The sequence below is a fragment of the Lolium rigidum genome, chromosome 3 (assembly GCF_022539505.1).
Source record: "Lolium rigidum isolate FL_2022 chromosome 3, APGP_CSIRO_Lrig_0.1, whole genome shotgun sequence".
Taxonomy (NCBI): domain Eukaryota; kingdom Viridiplantae; phylum Streptophyta; class Magnoliopsida; order Poales; family Poaceae; genus Lolium; species Lolium rigidum.
Window position 1 is genome coordinate 377,367,005 of NC_061510.1, and position 21,578 is coordinate 377,388,582.

Sequence of the window (21,578 nt, forward strand, 5' to 3'; positions counted from 1 at the left end):
TCTCGTTTCAGCTTGTGTTTTTTCAATCCACTTTTCTTATTGCCAAACATCATGCTTGAATTTAGACTCAACATCATCACCTGATTTGGGAGTACTGTAAGGTTTGCCGCCTTCACTATGCACATGTACTCTTCGGAATTGCTTTATTTATCCATTACATCCGTGCTTCAGTTCTGCACAATCCGCTCTTCATTCTGTCGAATACCTTGCATGCATAGACAATTTTGAAACAAATCCTATTTGCAGGGCATTCACGCGTTGCCGATGCCATTAGACAAGACGACAGTTCCAGAGCATTTATCCATACCAAGGAGGAACCGGATGGACATGGACCCATGCACCGGGTGGGTTGTAACGGCGACCGGGTGGCATTTGTCCAAGCAGACGGGCACTTGACGATCCGCAACATATACATATCAGATACTATTATACCTCTTCCATCTCTGCAAGATGCAGGAATTTCTTTGGGCCCTACTAGTGAATGGTGGCATGGCAGCCCACCATTCCTGTTCAAATACAAAATAGATAAAAAGTACGGATCGTCAAGATGCCGTACAAAGATGATCTAGCAGGGCCATGGCATTACGAGGTAATCGTTGTATTTGACGAATTGATCGCTATCCTACAAGCGCCCCTAGAAAAGGAGTGGAATATCCTGAGAAACCCCGAATTCTTTGATAGAAACAGCTATGTCGATGCCATGGGCATTCCCGGATATGGTACAAGTTCACACCTACATCGTGTATACGCAGCTACATATCCGTATGGAGATGTTCTGGTTTGGGAACCATATACCCGTGGTGAGTCTTTGTTTTATGTCTTAACTAGTAAATGGCATGCCGCACATGTTGGACCAATTACGATTCGCAATACTGATGTATAAAAGTTGCGTTCTAAATGTTGTTCAAACTTTCAATACAACTAATAATTTGGTTATACCATCAAAATAAGTGTGAGCATACAGCTTATAAATATGAACAAAAATTTGGAACCTTTCTTAATCACTATCAAGTGGGACGTGTGATATCGGTGTGAGACTCGCCTCGATTTTTCTTCATAATGGAAACATGACGGTTCTAGAAACACGTGGACACCGGTGTGGTATTTTTTTCACGCGAATACCTCTAATCCCAACCGTTAGATTTTGGACACCAACCGTTGGAATTGCTGCTACATGTCTTGTTAAAAACTCGGTGCCTTATAGTAGTAGAAAATAGAAGATAGAAGAGAAGAGATAATTTTCAGTGTAGTTCCTACTTGCCGCATTGTGGTTGATCTTTGTGCATTGCAGGGACACATGCAGCCCCGCGTCTCATTGACGCCCCGTCATTGAAGATGAAGAAGCGTATGGCTGCAATTTTCGCTCAAATCGAGGGAGATGCTGTCATGGAAGATGATGAAGCAAATGTGGCTCAAGGCGATGGAGGTGCCGATGAAGATAATGATGCCGATGAAGAAGAATTAGAAGAAGAAGAATTAGAAGAAGACGAATTCGATGATGAAGAATTAGATGATGATGGTGATAATCATAATTATGAAGATGAAGATGTATTTCTTGGATTTTCGGACCAGCGCACTTGGTTCCTGGCACCAATGAGAGCAGAGTCCATTACTGGTGAATCTGATCTCGCGTGGATTCAGTGTTAAAGGTTATCGGCCCATCCTCGGTCCTCCAATATTACATATGGGTAACAAGCCGAGGTCTTATCCTTTGGTACGGTGCTACGTTTTCTTGAGATCTGCCCATACCTTGGACCCTGTAGAAGAGGCAAGGTGGGAAAGATTGAACAATTTGAAGGGGCGTTCTTTATTTCTTGGACTCAATCACCCAATTTTCATGCTACCCCCGCCAATCGACGCAGAGGCTGCAGAACCAGATTTCCAATTGTTCAAACCTGACTGTGTCTTTGCTACCCACAATCGCGCCCGTGATACATGGATACGTCCAAGGCCAAATTGGTGCGTAATGCACGTCAATGGAGGTCCTGCCATAGGCTCAAGATTGCAGGACAAAAAAGAGAAGATTGAACATAGAGCCGAAGCACCCATGTGGTTCGTCCCAACACTTCCACCTGTTTTTCCTTGAGAAATAAGAGACAGATGGTGACCTTATTTTATAGAGAAAACATAGTGTTCGTGAACTTAACCTCATGAACATTCGCTGTTCGGTTTTTGCTGAAATCAAAATTTTGCAGAGATGAAGATCTTTGTTTGAATCCCGTGCCGAACATATTTTTCACAAATTAGCTACCCGTATTGTGATGAATACATGCTGGTTTGTTGTTTGGTGCAAGAGCGCACATGAAGATCTTTGTCCCGAATACCACAATGGACATCTTTTTTTCTTCAAAATTAGCTAAGCTCACGCTATTAGGCGCAAATGCCTATTAAGAGATTTGGTGCTCTTGGGCACCAAGTGTTCTCGCTATTTTAGAAAAAATAAAAATATATTTATTTGTTCAAAAAATTAGAAAAAAATCATGGAGTAGCTAATGAATTGTCCCATAAACGTGCAAAATTTCAGTTTCAAATACAAAAATTCTGGCTACACAAAAGTAACAAACGTGTGGATCCGGGTATGCATATTTCAAATCTCCAAATTTCAACAGATTTTGTCTTTTTTGTGTAGTCTACAATATAAAGAATGTCATATTAAAATTTTACACGCTTGTAGGTTACTTTATTTATTATGTCTACATTCATTTTCAGATTTTTTTGAAACAAATATGTATGATATTTGATTTTTTTTTAAACAGCAGGAGCACTGGTGCCCATTAGCCAAAGACACTTTTCGCAAATGCCTTCAATAAAGGAACGGATGGTGACCTTATTTTATAGAGAAACCATAGTGTTTGTGAACTTAAAGTGATGAACACACGCCGTTCGGTTTTTGGTGAAATCAAAATTTAGCAGAGATGAAGATCTTTGTTTGAATCCCGTGATGAACACATTTTTCCTAAATTAGCTACCAGTATTGTGATGAATACATGCCGGTCTGTTTTTCTGTGGAGTAGCAGTACATGCAGGGATCGAAAGAAACGGCAAAGTAGCCGTAAATCGTGGGTCAAATATAAATTCGAGAAAGGAAACGTTTATTCAACAAGTAGCCGACATGTGGACGTATCTTGCAGCCGCGGCCTCAACATTTATCATTCAGTAGAGGATGACATGTGGGACCCACGAACCAAGCATCGTTCTCGACGTTTCTCAAAGGGGGCAGGAGATCGAAAGAAAAAGGCAAGTAGCTCGAAATCATGTGTCCAAAAAATCCAAGAAAGGAAAGGTTTATCGCACAAAGAGGCTGACATATTGTACCCAGTTTGCAGCAGCGTCATCAACGTTTCAAAGGCGGTGGAGTTCGAAAGAAAAAGGCAAATAGCCGTAAATTAGGGGTCAAAAATAAATCCAAAGAAAGGAAACTTTTATCGTACAAAGAGGCCGACATGTGGGACCCAACCAAGCAGTCGTCCTCAACGTTTCTAAGGTGGCAGTAATGGAAAAAAGGCAAATAGCCGTAAATTAGGGGTCAAAAATAAATGCAACAATAGAAACTCTTATTGTTCATAGAGGCCGACATGTTGGACCCATGAGCCAGCCAGGCCCTCAACGTTTCAAAGGCGTCACGGATCAAAAGAAAAGAACCAAGTAGTCATTAATTAGGTGTCAAAAATAAATCCAAGAAAGTAAATGTTTTACTTTTCATAGAGGCTATCATATGGGACCCATGAGCCAGCAGCCGTCCTCAACGTTTCTAAGGCGGCCGGGGATCGAAAAAAGCGAAGTAGCCATTAATTAGAGGTCAACAATAAATCCAAGAAAAGAAATGTTTATTGTTCTTAGAGGCCGACATGTGGGAGCTATGCGCCGACAGCCGTCCTCATCGTTTCAAAGGCGGTCGGGGATCCAAAGAAAAAGGCAAATAGCCGTAAATCGTGGGTAAAAAAATCCAAGAAAAGAAATATTATTGTTCATAGAGGCCGGCATGTGGGACCCATGAGCCAGCAGTGCCCACAATTTCAAAGGCGGCACATGATCGAAAGAAAAAGGCAAGTGACCAAAAATCGGGGGTAAAAATCCAAGAAAAAACTTTATTGTACATAGAGGATGACATGCGGGTCCCATGAGCCAACAACTTACTCGTCGTTTCGCAGGGCCGAGGCGGCATGAGATCGAAAGAAAAAGGAAAGTGACCAAATATCAGGAGCAAAAAATAATCCATGAAAAGAAACTTCATTGTACATAGAGGATGACATAGGGTCCCATGTTGTAGCAAATGTCCGAACGTTTCAAAGACGACATGAGATCGAAAGAAAAAGGCAAGTGACCAAATATCGGAGCCAAAAATAATCCAAGAAAAGAAACTTTTATTGTACCTTTGAGAGCTCGGCATGAGATTGAAAGAAAAAGGCAAGTGACCAAATATCGGAGCCAAAAACCTAGAAAAGAAACTTTTATTGTACATAGAGTATGACATGCGGGTCCCATGACGCCGCAAAGATCCTCAACGTTTCCAAGGCGGCAGGGATCAAATGAAAAGGAAATAGCCAAAAAGCAGAGGGTGAAAAAATCGAAGAAAAGAAACTTTTATTGTTCATAGTGGATGACATGTGGGAGCCATGAGGCAGCAGCATCCTCAACGTTTCCAAGCAGCAGGGGATCGAAAGAAAAAGGAAATAGCCAAAAATCAGAGCGTGAAAAATAATCCAAGAAAAGAAACTTTTATTTTACATAGAGGATGACATGTGGGTCCCATTTTGCAACAGCGGTCTCAACGTTTCAAATGCGGCTTGAGATCAAAAGAAAACGAAAGTAGCCCGAAATTAGGGGGAATAAAACTCCAAGAAAAGAAAGTTTTTTGTACATAGAGGATGACATACGGGTCCCAAGGCGACAGGGGAACAAAAGAAAAAGGAAATAGCCAAAAATCAGAGGGTGAAAAAAATCCAAGAAAAAGAAACTTTTAGAGTTCATAGTTCATAGAGGATGACATGCGGGTCCCATGAAGCAGCAGCGTCCTCAACGTTTCCAAGGCACACAGGACCAAAAGAAAAAGGATGTACCCGCTGGGCCTTTTGATCAAAAAATAATCCAAGATAAGGAAGATATAAATTGGGGCTGCCTGGCCATCTGGGCCTTGTAACCTGCTGGACGTCTTTTGACTCGTACAATTTCAGCCCACTCCAAAACAAGAAAGTCCTATGCTTCGCAAAACAAAACAAAAACAAGGAGATTCATATTAGTTCGTTTATGTAAAAATAAAGATTTAATTTATCCGTTTGCAATAGCTCGTAGCGAAATACACTTTTTATTGTCTCGCAAAATAATCAAGATATCACATGTTTCTTGTACGGGAGGCCGACATCGGGACCCATGAGCCAACAGCAGTCGCCAAAGTTTTAAAGGCGGCAGGGATCGAAAGAAAAAATAAATCAAAAATCAGTTGGTAAAAAAATCAAAGAAAAGAAACATTTATCGTTCTGAGAGGATGACATGCGGGACCCATGTGGCAAGCAAGATCCTCAACGTTTCCAAGGCAAAGCACGGATCCAAAAAAAGGCAAAATAGCCGTAAATTAGGGGTCAAAATAACTCCAAGAAAAGAAAGGTTTATCGTCCATAGAGGCCGACATGTGGGACCCATTAGCGAGCAGCATTCTTCAACGTTCAAAGGCGGCAGGGATCAAAAGAAAAAGGAAGTAGCCGTAAATTAGGGGTAAAAAATAACTCCAACAATGGAAACTTTTATTGTTCATAGAGGATGACATGCGGGACCCATGAGCCAGCAGCTTCCTCAACGTTTCAAAGGCGGCATGGGATCGAAAGAAAAAGGCAAGTGACCAAATATCGGGAGCCAAAAATAATCCAAGAAAAGAAACTTTATTGTACATAGAGGATGACATGCGGGTCCCATGAGCCAGCAGCTTCCTCAACGTTTCAAAGGCGGCATGGGATCGAAAGAAAAAGGCAAGTGACCAAAGAGCCAAAAATAATCCAAGAAAAGAAACTTTATTGTACATAGAGGATGACATGCGGGTCCCATTTAGCAAGCAATGGTATCACCGTTTGAGATGCGGCAGGAGGTCGAAAGAAAAAAGGCAAGTGACCAAATATCGTGGGCCAAAAAATCCAAGAAAAGAAAGTTTTATAGTACATAGAGGATGACATGCGGGTCCCATTTTGCAAGCAACTGTATCACCGTTTGAGAGGCGTAGTGGGATCGAAAGAAAAAGGCAAGTGACCAAATATGAGGTGCCAAAAATAATCAAAGAAAAGAAAGTTTTCAACGTTTCAAAGGCGGCAGGGATCAAAAGAAAAAGGAAGTAGCCGTAAATTAGGGGTCAAAAATAACTCCAAGAAAGGAAACTTTTATTGTTCATAGAGGATGACATGCGGGACCCAAGCGCCAGCAGCTTTCCTCAACGTTTCAAAGGCGGCATGAGATCGAAAGAAAAAGGCAAGTGACCAAATATCAAGCACCCGAAAATAATCCAAGAAAAGAAATTTACCGTACATAGAGGATGACATGTGGGACCCATTTTGCACATGACCAAAAGAAAATGAAGTAGCCGTAAATCGTGGGGTGAAAAAATCCAAGAAAAGAAAGATTTCAATTGGGCCGCATCCGGACATCTCGGGCCTTCGAACTATCCCGCCGGGCCTTTTGACTCGCACAATTTCAGCCCACTCCAAAACAGAAAGTTCGGTTTTTTCTCAAAAAAAAACAGAAAGTCCTATGCTTCGCAAAAACAAAAACGAGGACACTCAACATATAAGTTTGTTTATGTAAAAATGAAGATTTAATTTATCCGTTTGCAATAGCTCGTAGCGAAATACACCGTTTATTGTCCGGAAAATAATCAAGATATCACATGTTTCTTGTACGTGGAGGCCGACATCGGGACCCATGAGCCACAGCACGTCGCCAACGTTTCAAAGGCGGCAGGGATCGAAAATAAAATAAAAACTAAAAATCAGTTGGTAAAAAATCCAAGAAAAGAAAACATTTATCGTTCCGAGAGGATGACATGCGGGACCCATGAGGCAGCAAAGATCCTAACGTTTCCAAGGCGGCAGGGATCAAAAGAAAAAAAGGAAATAGCCGTAAATTAATTAGGGGTAAAAATAAATCCACCAAAGGAAACTTTTATTGTTCATAGAGGATGACATGTGGGACCGACCCGCCAACAACCGTCCTCATCGTTTCAAAGGGGGCAGGGATCAAAAGAAAAAGGCAAATAGCCGTAAATTAGGGGTCAAAAATAACTCCAAGAAAGGAAACTTTTATTGTTCGTAGAGGATGACATGGGGGACCCATGAGCCAGCAGCTTACTCAACGTTTCAAAGGCGGCATGAGATCGAAAGAAAAAACGCAAGTGACCAAATATGAGGTGCCAAAAATAATCCAAGATTTATTGTACATAGAGGATGACATGCGGGTCCCATTTTGCAGCAGCTGTCTCAATGTTTGAAATGCGGCTTGAGATCAAAAGAAAAAGAAAGTAGCTAGAAATTAGGGGGTCAAAAAAAAAAAAAGTTGATGGACATAGAGGTTGACATGCGGGTCCCATGTGCCAGCAGCTTACTCAACGTTTCAAAGGGGCCAGGGATCAAAAGAAAAAGGCAAATAGCCAAAAATCGTAGGGTGAAAAAAATCCAAGAAAACAAACTTTTATAGCACATAGAGGATGACATGCGGGTCCCATGAGCCAGCAGGTTCCTCAACGTTTCAAACGTGGCATGAGATCGAAAGAAAAAGACAAGTGACGAAATGAGCCAAAAATAATTCAAGAAAAGAAACTTGATTGTACATAGAGGATGACATGCGGGTCCCATGTGTAAGCAGCTTACTCAACGTTTCCAAGGCGGCAGGGCATCAAAAGAAAAAAGGAAATAGACAAAAATCGTAGAGTGAAAAAAACCATAGAAAATAAACTTTTATAGCACATAGAGGATGACATGCGGGTCCCATGAGCCAAGCAGGTTCCTCAAAGTTTCAAACGTGGCATGAGATCGAAAGAAAAAACGCAAGTGACCAAATATCAGAGCCAAAAATAATCCAAGAAAAGAAAGTTTTATAGTACATAGAGGATGACATGCGGGTCCCATTTAGCAGCAGCGGTATCACCGTTTGAGAGGCAAGCAGGGATCGAAAGAAAAAGTAAAGTACCAAATATGAGGTGCCAAAAATAATCCAAGAAAAGAAAGTTTTATAGTACATAGAGGATGACATGCGGGTCCCATTTAGCAAAGAGGTTCCTCAACGTTTCAAACGTGGCATGAGATCGAAAGAAAAAGGCAAGTGACCAAATATCAGAGCCAAAAATAATTCAAGAAAAGAAACTTGATTGTACATAGAGGATGACATGCGGGTCCCAATTAGCAAGCAGCTGTATCACCGTTTGAGAGGCCGCACGGGATCGAAAGAAAAAGGCAAGTGACCAAATATCGGAGCCAAAAATAATCCAAGAAAAGAAATTTTATTGTACGTAGAGGATGACATGCGGGTCCCATTTTGCAAGCAGCGGTCTCAACGTTTCCAAGGCGGCACGTAACCAAAAGAAAAATGAAGTAGCCGTAAATCGTGGGGTGAAAAAATCCAAGAAGAAAGATTTCAATTGGGCCGCATCCGGACATCCGGGCTTTCGAACTATCCCGCTTGGCCTTTTGACTCGTACAATTTCAGCCCACTCCAAAACAGAAAGTTCCGAATTTTCTAAAAAACAGAAAGTCCTATGCTTCGCAAAGACAAAAAACAAGGAGATTCAACATATAAGTTTGTTTATGTAAAAATAAAGATTTAATTATCCGTTTGAAATAGCTCAGAGCGCAATACATTGTTTATTGTCTGCAAAATAATCAAGGTATCATATGTTTCTTGGACGGGGAGGCCGACATCGGGGACCCATGAGCCAACAACTACTGTCAATGTTTTAAAGGCAGCAGGGATGGAAAGAAAAAATAAACCAAAAATCTGTTGGTAAAAAATCCAAGAAAAGAAACATTTTCGTTCCGAGAGGATGACATGCGGGACCCATGAGGCAAGAAGATCCTCGCCGTTTATTGTTCATAGAGGTTGACATGTGGGACCCGTGAGCCAGCGGCGTCCTCAACGTTTTAAAGGCTGCAGTGATCGAAAGAAAAATAAGCCAAAAATCGTTTGGTCAACAAAATCCAAGAAAATAAACATTTACCGTTCCGAGAGGATGACATGCGGGACCCATGAGGCAGCAAGATCCTCAACGATTCCAAGGCGGTAGGGAAATATCCAGAAATTAATTAGGGGTTCAAAATAAATCCATCAAAGGAAACTTTTATTGTTCATAGAGGATGACATGTGGGACCGACCCGCCAACAGTCGTCCTCATCGTTTCGCAGGGGGCAGGAGATCAAAAGAAAAAGGCAAATAGCCATAAATTAGGGGTAAAAAATAACTCCAAGAAAGGAAACTTTTATTGTTCGTAGAGGATGACATGCGGGACCAATGAGCCAGCAGCTTACTCAACGTTTCAAAGGCGGCATGAGATCGAAAGAAAAAGGCAAGTGACAAAATATCATGAGCCAAAGATAATCCAAGAAAAGAAACTTTATTGTACGTAGAGGATGACATGCGGGTCCCATTTAGCAGCAGACGGTCTCAACGTTTCAAATGCGGCTTGAGATCAAAATAAAAAGAAAGTTGATTGTACATAGAGGATGACATGCGGGTCCCATGAGTCGACAGCTTACCCAACGTTTCCAAGGCGGCAGGGATCAAAAGAAAAAGGAAATAGCCAAAAATCGAGGGTGAAAAAAATAAAGAAAATAAACATTTATAGCACATAGAGGATGACATGCGGGTCCCATGAGCCAACAGGTTCCTCAACGTTTCAAACGTGGCATGAGATCGAAAGAAAAAGGCAAGTGACCAAATATGAGGAGCCAAAAATAATTCAAGAAAAGAAAGTTTTATAGTACATAGAGGATGACATGCGGGTCCCATTTAGCAAGCAGCGGTATCACCGTTTGAGAGGCGGCAGGGATCGAAAGAAAAAGGCAAGTGACCAAATTTGAGGTGCCAAAAAAACTCCAAGAAAAGAAAGTTTTATAGTACATAGAGGATGACATGCGGGTCCCATTTAGCAGCAGCGGTATCACCGTTTGAGAGGCGGCATGGGATCGAAAGAAAAAGGCAAGTGACCAAATATGAGGTGCCAAAAATAATTCAAGAAAAGAAAGTTTTATAGTACATAGAGGATGACATGCGGGTCCCATTTAGCAGCAAGCGGTATCACCGTTTGAGAGGCGGCAGGGATCGAAAGAAAAAGGCAAGTGACCAAATTTGAGGTGCCAAAAAAACTCCAAGAAAAGAAAGTTTTATAGTACATAGAGGATGACATGCGGGTCCCATTTAGCAAGCAGCGGTATCACCGTTTGAGAGGCGGCAGGGATCGAAAGAAAAAGGCAAGTGACCAAATATGAGGTGCCAAAAATAATTCAAGAAAAGAAAGTTTTATAGTACATAGAGGATGACATGCGGGTCCCATTTAGCAGCAGCGGTATCACCGTTTGAGAGGCGGCAGGGATCGAAAGAAAAAGGCAAGTGACCAAATTTGAGGTGCCAAAAAACTCCAAGAAAAGAAAGTTGATTGCACATAGAGGATGACATGCGGGTCCCATTTAGCAAGCAGCGGTCTCAACGTTTCCAAGGCGGCAAGGGATCAAAAGAAAAAGGAAGTAGCCGTAAATCGTGGGGTCAAAAAAATCCAAGAATAGAAAGAATTTTGGTTCATAGAGGATGACATGCGGGACCCATGATCCCGCATCGTAAACGGCTCGATCGGAGAACGTTGAACGAGATGGCGCGATCGAGAAAAAACAATGCCGAGAGGCTGCCATCCGGGCCCTACATCCCCGGGCGGTGCGGATTTGCGTTGACTCGGCCGGCGAACCCGAGAATTCGCGATGCACCACGTCCCGGCCACCATACGCGACGTTTTGGCCGCTTCGTCGGGCTAGGTGGCCTCAAAAACGAGAAAAAAATTTTTTTGACATGAACCACGGAGGGACCCAAAATCGTCGGCCATGGTACACCAGCAACCACGGCGCGACTTCAACTTCGTCGGCCATGGCAACTTTTCTTGTAGTGTGGTGTGCACAATTTCCATTGGCAAATGTTAGCCATATAGATGTGGCAACATCGGATCATCGAGGAGTCCTTCTGAGGTTGTCTGATGAAACTGAGTTGAGGAAGGGAAAGGGTTTGTTTCGATATGAGGCTATGTGGGATAGGCACCGGAACGCGAAGCAAGCTGTCACTAATGGTTGGCTGGCGTAAGAAGCTTCCTCGGTAGGAGATGTGAGAGGGAAATTGGAGGTCCTCGCTAATAACCTTGGCTCATGGGGCTTACATACTTTCGGTAGCGTAAGAAAGGAAATTAGAAAGTTAAAGAGTGAGCTTGAGCACCTGAGGAGTGCTCCGGGACGGGTTGGCCCAAGTCTAGCAGAGATTAAAGTAAATGATAATCTTGTTGAGCTCTACCATAGGGATGAAGTTATGTGGAGACAGCGTTCACGAGTTCAATGGCTCAGCGAGGGAGACAAAAACTCAAAAAAAATTCATCAGCGTGCGAGTATTAGGAGGAAGAACTTGGTTAAAGCTCTAACCAAGGCTGATGGAGAAATTGTAGATAATGTAAAAGACATGGAAACCATGACGGCTGATTTTTACAAGCAGTTATACACGTCAGAGGGGGTACAGGGGATGGATCAAGTCGTCCAGCATGTCCCGAGGAAGGTTACACCGGCTATGAATGCAATCCTGTTGGCCCCTTATGAGGCTGACGAGGTCAAGAAAGCTCTGTTCCAGATGTTTCCGCTTAAGGCACCTGGCCCTGATGGTTATCCGGCTTTCTTTTTTCAGAAACATTGGGATATATGTGGACCTGATGTTACCCGGGCAGTTTTAAGTATTGTGCAGGGCAATGAGTCGGCGGAGATTATCAATGACACTATTCTGGTAATTATTCCTAAGGTAAAAAATCCGACATTGCTCTCACAATTTCGTCCGATTAGTCTTTGTAACGTTACGTATAAGATTGCCTCCAAGGTCTTGGCAAACCGTCTAAGGCGAGATCCTTCCTGACATTATTTCTGAAGAACAATCGGCATTTGTGTCTGGTCGACTTATAACTGACAACATAATATCTGCTTATGAGTGTCTCCATTTTATGAAGAGAAACAATTCTAAGAACAATCCTTATTGTGCTCTCAAGCTTGATATGATGAAAGCATACGACCGGGTAGAGTGGGAGTATTTGGAGGCGATTATGCTGAAACTGGGGTTTTCACAGCAATGGACTTCAGTCATTATGGGTATGGTAAACTCGGTTTCGTCCTCGGTATTATTCAATGGGAACAAGTTGGAGGAATTTAAACCAACAAGAGGTATAAGACAAGGTGATCCAATCTCACCCTATCTCTTCTTATTAGCGACAGAAGGGCCTTTCGTGCATTTTAAAAAGTAATGTTCGGTCATCGCATCTCGAAGGAATTAAAGTGGCCCCGCTGCACCGCCGATGGAACCACTTGTTGTTTGCGGATGATAGCCTGCTGTTCTTTAAGGGAAGTAGAGAGGGAGCAGAAGCTTTGTCTGGCTTATTGGAGGTTTACTGTCAAGCTTCAGGACAGAGGATAAACAGGGATAAATCATCAATCTTCTTTACCAAAGGCTGTCCCCAAGCTGTAAGAGAAGTGGTCAAGAATATCTTGCTGGTTGTAAATGAGTCACTAAATGAAAGATACCTTGGCATGCCCACAGATGTGGGGAGCTCAATTAATGGAACTTCTAAATTCCTCAGGGAGCGTGTCTGGAACAAGATTAAGGGATGGATTGAAAAGATCTTGTCGGCAGGGGGAAAGGAGGTACTGGTGAAGTCCATTGCGCAGGCCATCCCAGTGTTCTTGATGGCATGTTTTCGTTTACCCCGTGGCTTATGTGATCACATCAACTCCTTGATCCGTCAGTTCTGGTCGGGGAGCAAGCAAGGGAAGCGCAAAGTGCATTGGGTATCGTGGGAGGTTATGACGAGGCCAAAACATCTGGGGGGTTTAGGATTTCGTGACATTGAGCTATTCAATCTAAGCTTGCTTGCGCGGCAGTCCTGGAGAATTCTACAGGAGCCAAACTCCTTGAGTGCGCGGCTCCTGAAGGCTATCTATTTCCCTAACTCGTCAATTCTAGAGGCTGAACTTGGCCCACACCCTTCGAAGATATGGCGGTCAATCTTGGATGGAAGGTAGGTCCTCGCCCAGGGACTGATCAGACGGATAGGCGATGGGAGAACTACGAAGATCTGGGAGCATAATTGGCTGCCAAGAGATACGAACATGAGACCGATAGTTTCTTTAAAGCAAAACCCTCCTATACTGGTCAGCCACCTGATTGATGAAACTAGCTCGACTTGGAGGGAGGAAATTATCCGGGAATTTTTCTTACCAATGGATGCGGAAGTTATTATGAGTATTCCATTGTGCACTAGGAGGCAGGAAGATTTTTGGGCCTGGAACTTTGATAGAAGAGGAATTTTCAGTGTAAGATCGGCGTATAGGATGATGATATCGACCAAAATCAACAGAGAAAATTACTATGAAGGCAATCCAGGGTCTCTCTAATGTCGAAGCCGATTCGAAAGCATGGTGCTCCTTATGGAAAGTGCAAGTTCCCTCGAAAGTAAGGGTTTTTCTCTGGCGGCTAGCCCAACAATCACTACCTACAGCTGATCTATTGGAACACCGTAACATGTCACAATCGAGCCGATGCTCCCTTTGTGGTGGTGCGGATTCATGGAGACATTCCTTAATTGAATGCAACATGTCTGCCAGTGTGTGGGCTCTTTCTGATGATGAAATGGTAGAGCATATGCGGGCTGTCGGAGAGCCAAGTGCGAAGAACTGGTTGTTTAAGATGATTGAAACGTTATCACATGTTCAATTCACCAGGCTGACTGTTGATTTGTCTCCGACGTATCGATAATTTCTTATGTTACATGCCACATTATTGATGATATCTACATGTTTTATACACATTATATGTCGTATTTATGCATTTTCCGGCACTAACCTATTAACGAGATGCCGAAGAGCCGCTTCGTTGTTCTACTGCTGTTTTTGGTTTCAGAAATCCTAGTAAAGAAATATTCTCGGAATTGGACAAAATCAACGCCCGGGGTCCTATTTTTCCACGAAGCTTCCGGAAGACCGAAGGGAAGACGAAGTGGGGCCACGGGGCGCCGCCACACTAGGGCGGCGCGGCCCGGGAGGGGCCGCGCGGCCTGCTGTGTGGGGCCCCCGTGACCCCTCCGACTCCGCCCTCCGCCCACTTAAGGTCTTCGTCGCGAAACCCCCGATGCGAGAGCCACGATACGGAAAACCTTGCCGAGATGCCGCCGCCAATCCCATCTCGGGGGATTACGGAGATCACCTCGCGCACCCTGCCGGAGAAGGGAATCATCTCCCGGAGGTCTCTTCACCGCCATGGTCGCCTCCGGAGTGATGAGTGAGTAGTTCACCCCTGGACTATGGATCCATAGCAGTAGCTAGATGGTTGTCTTCTCCTTATGTGCTTCATTGTCGGATCTTGTGAGCTGCCTAACATGATCAAGATCATCTATCCGTAATTCTATATGTTGTGTTTGTCGGGATCCGATGGATAGAGAATACTATGTTATGTTGATTATCAATCTATTACCTATGTGTTGTTTATGATCTTGCATGCTCTCCGTTATTAGTAGAGGCTCTGGCCAAGTTTTTTCTCTTAACTCCAAGAGGGAGTATTTATGCTCGATAGTGGGTTCATGCCTCCATTAAATTTGGGACAGTGACGAGAAAGTTCTAAGGTTGTGGATGTGATGTTGCCACTAGGGATAAAACATTGATGCTATGTCTAAGGATGTAGTTATTGATTACATTACGCACCATACTTAATGCAATTGTCTACGTTGTTTACAACTTAATACCTGGAAGGGGTTCGGATGATAACTCGAAGGTGGACTTTTTAGGCATAGATGCATGTTGGATAGCGGTCTATGTACTTTGTCGTAATGCCCAATTAAATCTCACAATAATCATCATATCATGTATGTGCATGGTCATGCCCTCTCTATTTGTCAATTGCCCGACTGTAATTTGTTCACCCAACATGCTATTTATCTTATGGGAGAGACACCTCTAGTGAGCTCGTGGACCCCGGTCCATTCTTTTACATCGAAATGCAATCTCCTTTGCAATACTTGTTCTACCTGTTTTCTCGCAAACAATCATCATCCACACTATACATCTAATCCTTTGTTACAGCAAGCCGGTGAGATTGACAACCTCACGCTGTTTCATTGGGGCAAAGTACTTTGGTTGTGTTGTGCGAGTTCCACGTTGGCGCCGGAATCCCTGGTGTTGCGCCGCACTACATCCCGCCGCCATCAACCTTCAATGTGCTTCTTGGCTCCTCCTGGTTCGATAAACCTTGGTTTCTTTCTGAGGGAAAACTTGCCGATGTACGCATCACACCTTCCTCTTGGGGTTCCCAACGGACGCGTGCTGTACGCGTATGATACGTCTCCGACGTATCGATAATTTCTTATGTTCTATGCCATATTATTGATGATACCTACATGTTTTATGCACACTTTATGTCATATTCGTGCATTTTCTGGAACTAACCTATTAACAAGATGCCGAAGTGTCGGTTGTTGTTTCTCGCTGCTTTTGGTTTCGAAATCCTAGTAACGAAATATTCTCGGAATTGGACGAAATCAAGACCCGGGGGCCTATTTCGCCACGAACCTTCCGTAAGACCGAAGAGCATACGAAGTGGGGCCACGAGGTGGCCAAACCACATGGCGGCGCGGCCAAGGGGCGCCGCGCCGCTCCGTGTGTGGGCCCTCGTCGGCCCCGACTCGCCTCTTCCGCCTACTCAAAGCCTCACGTCGCGAAACCCCTCATACGAAGAACCACGATACGGAAAACCTTCCAGAGCCGCCGCCATCGCAGAAGCCAAGATGCGGGGACAGGAGTCTCTGTTCCGGCACCCTGCCGGACGGGAAGTGCCCTGAAGGCTTCTCCATCGACACCGCTGCCATCTCCACCGCCATCTTCATCACCGGCTGTCTGCTCCCATGAGGAGGGAGTAGTTCTCCATCGAGGCTCGGGGCTGTACCGGTAGCTATGTGGTTCATCTCTCTCCTATGTGCTTCAATACAATAATCTCATGAGCTGCCTTACATGATTGAGATTCATATGATGATACTTGTAATCTAGAGGTCATTATGCTAGTCAAGTGAGTTTTACTTATGTGATCTCCAGGAGACTCCTTGTCCCACGTGTGTAAAGGTGACAGTGTGTGCACCGTGTGGGTCTCTTAGGCTATATTTCACAGAATACTTACTCACTGTTATGAATGGCGTAGTGAAGTGCTTATTTATATCTCTTTATGATTGCAATATGTTTTGTATCACTACTATTCTATGTGCTACTCTAGCAATGTTACTAAAGTAGTTTTATTCCTCCTGCACGGTGTAATGGTGACAGTGTGTGTGCATCCGTGTTAGTACTTGGTTTATGCTATGATTATGATCTCTTGTAGATTATGAAGTTAACTATTGCTATGATAGTATTGATGTGTATTATTCCTCCTACATAGCATGAAGGTGACAGTGTGCATGCTATGTCAGTACTTGGTTTAGTCGAATTGATCTTTCATGCACTCTAAGGTTATTTAAATATGAACATTGAATTGTGGAGCTTGTTAACTCTGGCATTGAGGGTTCGTGTAATCCTACGCAATGTGTTCATCATCCAACAAGAGTGTAGAGTATGCATTTATCTATTCTGTTATGTGATCAATGTTGAGAGTGTCCACTAGTGAAAGTCTAATCCCTAGGCCTTGTTCCTAAATATCGCTATCATTCTGTTTGTTTACTTGTTTTATTGCGTTACTACTTGCTGCGTTACTACTGCTTGTTCATTGCCTGAGCAAAGCACTTTTCTGGTGCCGTTGCTACTACTTATTCATACCACCTGTATTTCACTATCTCTTCGCCGAACTAGTACACCTATTAGGTGTGTTGGGGACACAAGAGACTTCTTGCTTTGTGGTTGCAGGGTTGCATGAGAGGGATATCTTTGACCTCTTCCTCCCTGAGTTCGATAAACCTTGGGTGATCCACTTAAGGGAAACTTGTTGCTGTTCTACAAACCTCTTGCTCTTGGAGGCCCAACAACTGTCTACAAGAATAGAAGCTCCCGTAGACATCACCGGTCAATCCCATCTCGGGGGATTCCGGAGATCACCTCCGGCACCTGCACGGAGAGGGGAATCATCTCCTGGAGGTCTCTTCACCGCCATGGTCGCCACCGGGAGTGATGAGTGAGTAGTTCACCCTCGGACTATGGGTCCATAGCAGTAGCTAGATGGTTGTCTTCTCCTTATGTGCTTCATTGTCGCATCTTGTGAGCTGCCTAACATGATCAAGATCATCTATCTGTAATTCTATATGTTGTGTTTGTCGGGATCCAATGGATAGAGAATACTATGTTATGTTGATTATCAATCTATTACCTATGTGTTGTTTATGATCTTGCATGCTCTCCGTTATTAGTAGAGGCCTGGCCAAGTTTTTGCTCTTAACTCCAAGAGGGAGTATTTATGCTCGAGAGTGGGTTCATGCCTCCATTGTAACTGGGACAGAGCGACAGTAAAGTTCTAAGGGTTGTGGATGTGTCGTGCCACTAGGGATAAAACATTGATGCTATGTCTGAGGATGTAGTTATTGATTACATTACGCACCATACTTAATGCAATTGTCTTATTTACAACTTAATACCGGAAGGGGTTCGGATGATAACCCGAAGGTGGACTTTTTAGGCATAGATGCATGCTGGATAGCGGTCTATGTACTTTGTCGTAATGCCCAATTAAATCTCACAATACTCATCATATCATGTATGTGCATGGTCATGCCCTCTCTATTTGTCAATTGCCCGACCGTAATTTGTTCACCCAACATGATATTTATCTTATGGGAGAGACACCTCTAGTGAACCGTGGACCCCGGTCCATTCTTTTACATCGAATACAATCTACTGCAATACTTGTTCTATCGCTTTTCGCAAAACAATCATCATCCACACCATACATCTAATCATTTGTTACGGCAAGCCGCGTGAGATTGACAACCTCACTGTCTTCGTTGGGGCAAAGTACTTTGGTTGTGTTGTGCAGGTTCCACGTTGGCGCGGAATCTCCCGGGTGTTGCGCTCTGCACTACATCCCGGCTGCCATCAACCTTCAACGTGCTTCTTGGCTCCTCCTGGTTCGATAAACCTTGGTTTCTTTCTGAGGGAAAACTTGCCGCTGTACGCATCACACCTTCCTCTTGGGGTTCCCAACGGACGCGTGCTATACGCGTATCAACTGTCTCTTTGTGGGCAATCTGGACGGCGAGGCGTAAAGCAATACATGAGGAAATCTTTCAAAGCCCTCTGTCCACTCACGGTTTCATCAACTCATATCTAGAAGAATTAAAGACTTTGGCTCCACCGCGGACATCAAACTCTGGTCAAAGCCCAAACGTGAGACAGGCAAGATGGATGCCACCGCCTAGTCCCGTGCCAAAAATCAATGTTGATGTCTGCGGTTGCTAAGACGAAGGTTTAGGTTGCTGCGCGCGTTCGCGCCGCGATAGCAATGGGGTGATTACTTGGGGTCATCTGCTGTTGTCGTCGTAGGAATTACTGGACCCGGCAGTACTAGAAGCTCTGGCGCGCGGGAGGCTCAGCATTGGCAGAGGATCTCTCCCCCGACACATACATATATTGTCTCAGATTGCCAGGCCGTTGTAACAGATATAAGGGATGGATCTATGGGAAAATATGGCTCTGTCATCTCAGAAATTCGGCACCGCTCCAACAATTTCAGCAGCTGCACATTCGCCCATGAAAATCGAGCTTCAAATTTTGAAGCACACAATCTTGCTAGGCATATGATTAATTTAGGGATAGGACGCCACCTGGGCTAGATACTCCTTATTCTAATTCCATTCCTGTAAACATTATGATCACTTAATAAAGCCTGGCAGTATTGTCCTCATAAAAAAAAAACTTGGTGTCTGGTGTTGGTTGTGCCCTTGGTTTTTTTTTGTTTATGCTTTGCAAGCATCAGATAACCTTTGGTATGGCCACTTTTCAAGCTGGCACAACATTGCGACCCAGAGTAAGGTAGTAATCTCGGAAGCAAGTCCTTTCCGGGTATCCCATCTGCTGAATGTCTACCACTGAAGAACATGAGAGTCGTTCAATGTGAAAATCTATCTGAAATGCTCTGTTGTATGTCTCCAAACAAAAGAGTTGGAACAGCCGCAGGCCGACCAGCTGACACACATCATCAGGCTGTATATACCTTGTGAAACGGACGAATCGTCTGCTGTCGCGCACGTGTTCCACAGGAAACGTTCTGGTCTCAGGCATTCAATCACGCACCAAAACCGTGAACCGGACCTTCGGCGTGGGCTGGTGGTGCTGTTGCGACCCATGCATCTTGGACCGCATCGTGCATGTAGCCGTGGTCCCTGTCCTAACCGCGGATGAGATGCTCGGGTGTAGGGGTATGGAGGGCGCAAGCGGCAAGCCTCCCGGTATCTCGTGCTGGCATCGGACTTACTCCTTCCGGTCTTTTTTAATTCACTCAAATTTAGTACAAAATTATACTTAATCTGAGTCAATTAAAAGAGACTAGAGGGAGTACTTGTCGTTGGCGTGCGCTGGTACGGTGCAGAGTCAACTCCGGTGTCTCTCATCCTGGCACGGCAAAGCCAAGACACGTGGTCCCGTCTACTTTGGGGTCGTCTATACATATACTTTTTTTATACTTGCGGCCAAATCGATCGTTCCTAGCTAGCTGGCTGCTGATTTGCAGCATCGACCGACGCCGGCCTCGTGTAGGGTTTAGGGTTTGGTTCACACTGCGTTGTGAACTAGTAATGTTAATTGAGTTACCCACACCTCCAAAGCTTTCTCGTGGGTTCCTGGCTATAGCTAGATGATCCCTCATTTTCGCTCAGGCTTTCACTGTGCCGCGACGTGCGCGCTAGAGTAACCCTTGATTGCACGTTCCATTGTTTTTTTTTTTTGACGGGAAAAGGCATTCCATTTAAACTTCTAGCCCAGCAACATCACTGCTAAAATGTCAGAGATACAAACGGGAGCTTGATCATCCCAAAACGAGTCAGTAGACTCACTACTAGCACCTAGCCTAGCCAACATATGGGCAGCATTGTTACAAGAAGGCCTAGCAAAGGTGAAGCTATAGGTGGCAAAATTCAGGTTACAGAGGCTTCTCACTTCCATCAGCAGGGCACCAATGGACGACTTGTCGAGCTCATTGCTCTTCAGAGCCTGGACAAGGTTTGAAGCATCGGATTCAAAGATAATTCTGTTGGCGCCGACTCTGATAACTCCCGAAACTGCGGCAAGACAGGCAACCGCTTCAGAGTGCAGAGGATCTCTCAAGTGCACAGATATTCCTGACCCGAAGCAACAATGTAAATCGCCCGCCCGATCACGGATGGATGTAGCCCCAGCCCCACTCACCCGAGGCCCGGTTGAAAGCTCCATCGAAGTTAATCTTGACCTGGTTCTCAAGCGGCCTAACCCAATTGGTGATGCCGTGTGGTTTGGGAGGAATAGTAGGAGACCTAGACATTTAAAATCCACCATGTGCCGCTCCACCCGACCACAAACAAGCAAGATGGTTTTGAGGAGCCATCTCCGAGCATTGGCCTTGTTCCCGAAACTCCACCACTCCCACATAAGGGTCGTGGCCTTAAGCTGCTCCGCCCCGCACTTCCACAACTCCTCAAGCATGGCGTGATCCGAGCTGCACGGCAGGAGGAGGTCGCGGACCGCTCCCAGACCCAAAGAATTCCAACATGCCTTTACCATTTTGCATTTTAGGAAAGTATGGCCCCCGTCTTCATCCAACCTGTGACAAAAAGGACAGGTAGTATCCAACTCCACCCCGAGCTTCAAGATCTTCATTCTACAGGCCAGACTGTTGTGGGCAAGGCGCCAGACGAACATTTTGAGCTTGTTTGGTGCACGAAGAGCCCAGATCTTTTTCCAGGTGAACTTTGCCCCAGCATCGCCGAGGCTGTCATTAGAGCTAGCTGCCTCACACCCCTGCTTTCGGTCCCCGAGCAAAACACCCAGCTTGTATGCAGATTTCACAGAGAAGGTGCCCTTCGGATCGAAATGCCAGGCCAGGTTGTCCTCCATTCCATCCCAGATGTTGATAGTAAGAATTGAATTTGCATCCGCTGGTTCAAATAGGCTATGGATCAGCTGCTCGTCCCAGCTTCCGGTCACATGGCTGATCAGATCAGCGACTTTTGTAACAAGGGTTCTGCCCCGGAGCGACCTAGGCCTATGGGTATCGCCCATGGGGACCCAGGGATCAGACCAGACCTTGATCTTAGTGTCGTCGCCCACGCGCCAAACTAGCCCTTCTTTCAGCAAGGCCACACCCTTGAGGATGCTTCTCCAGGTGTAGGA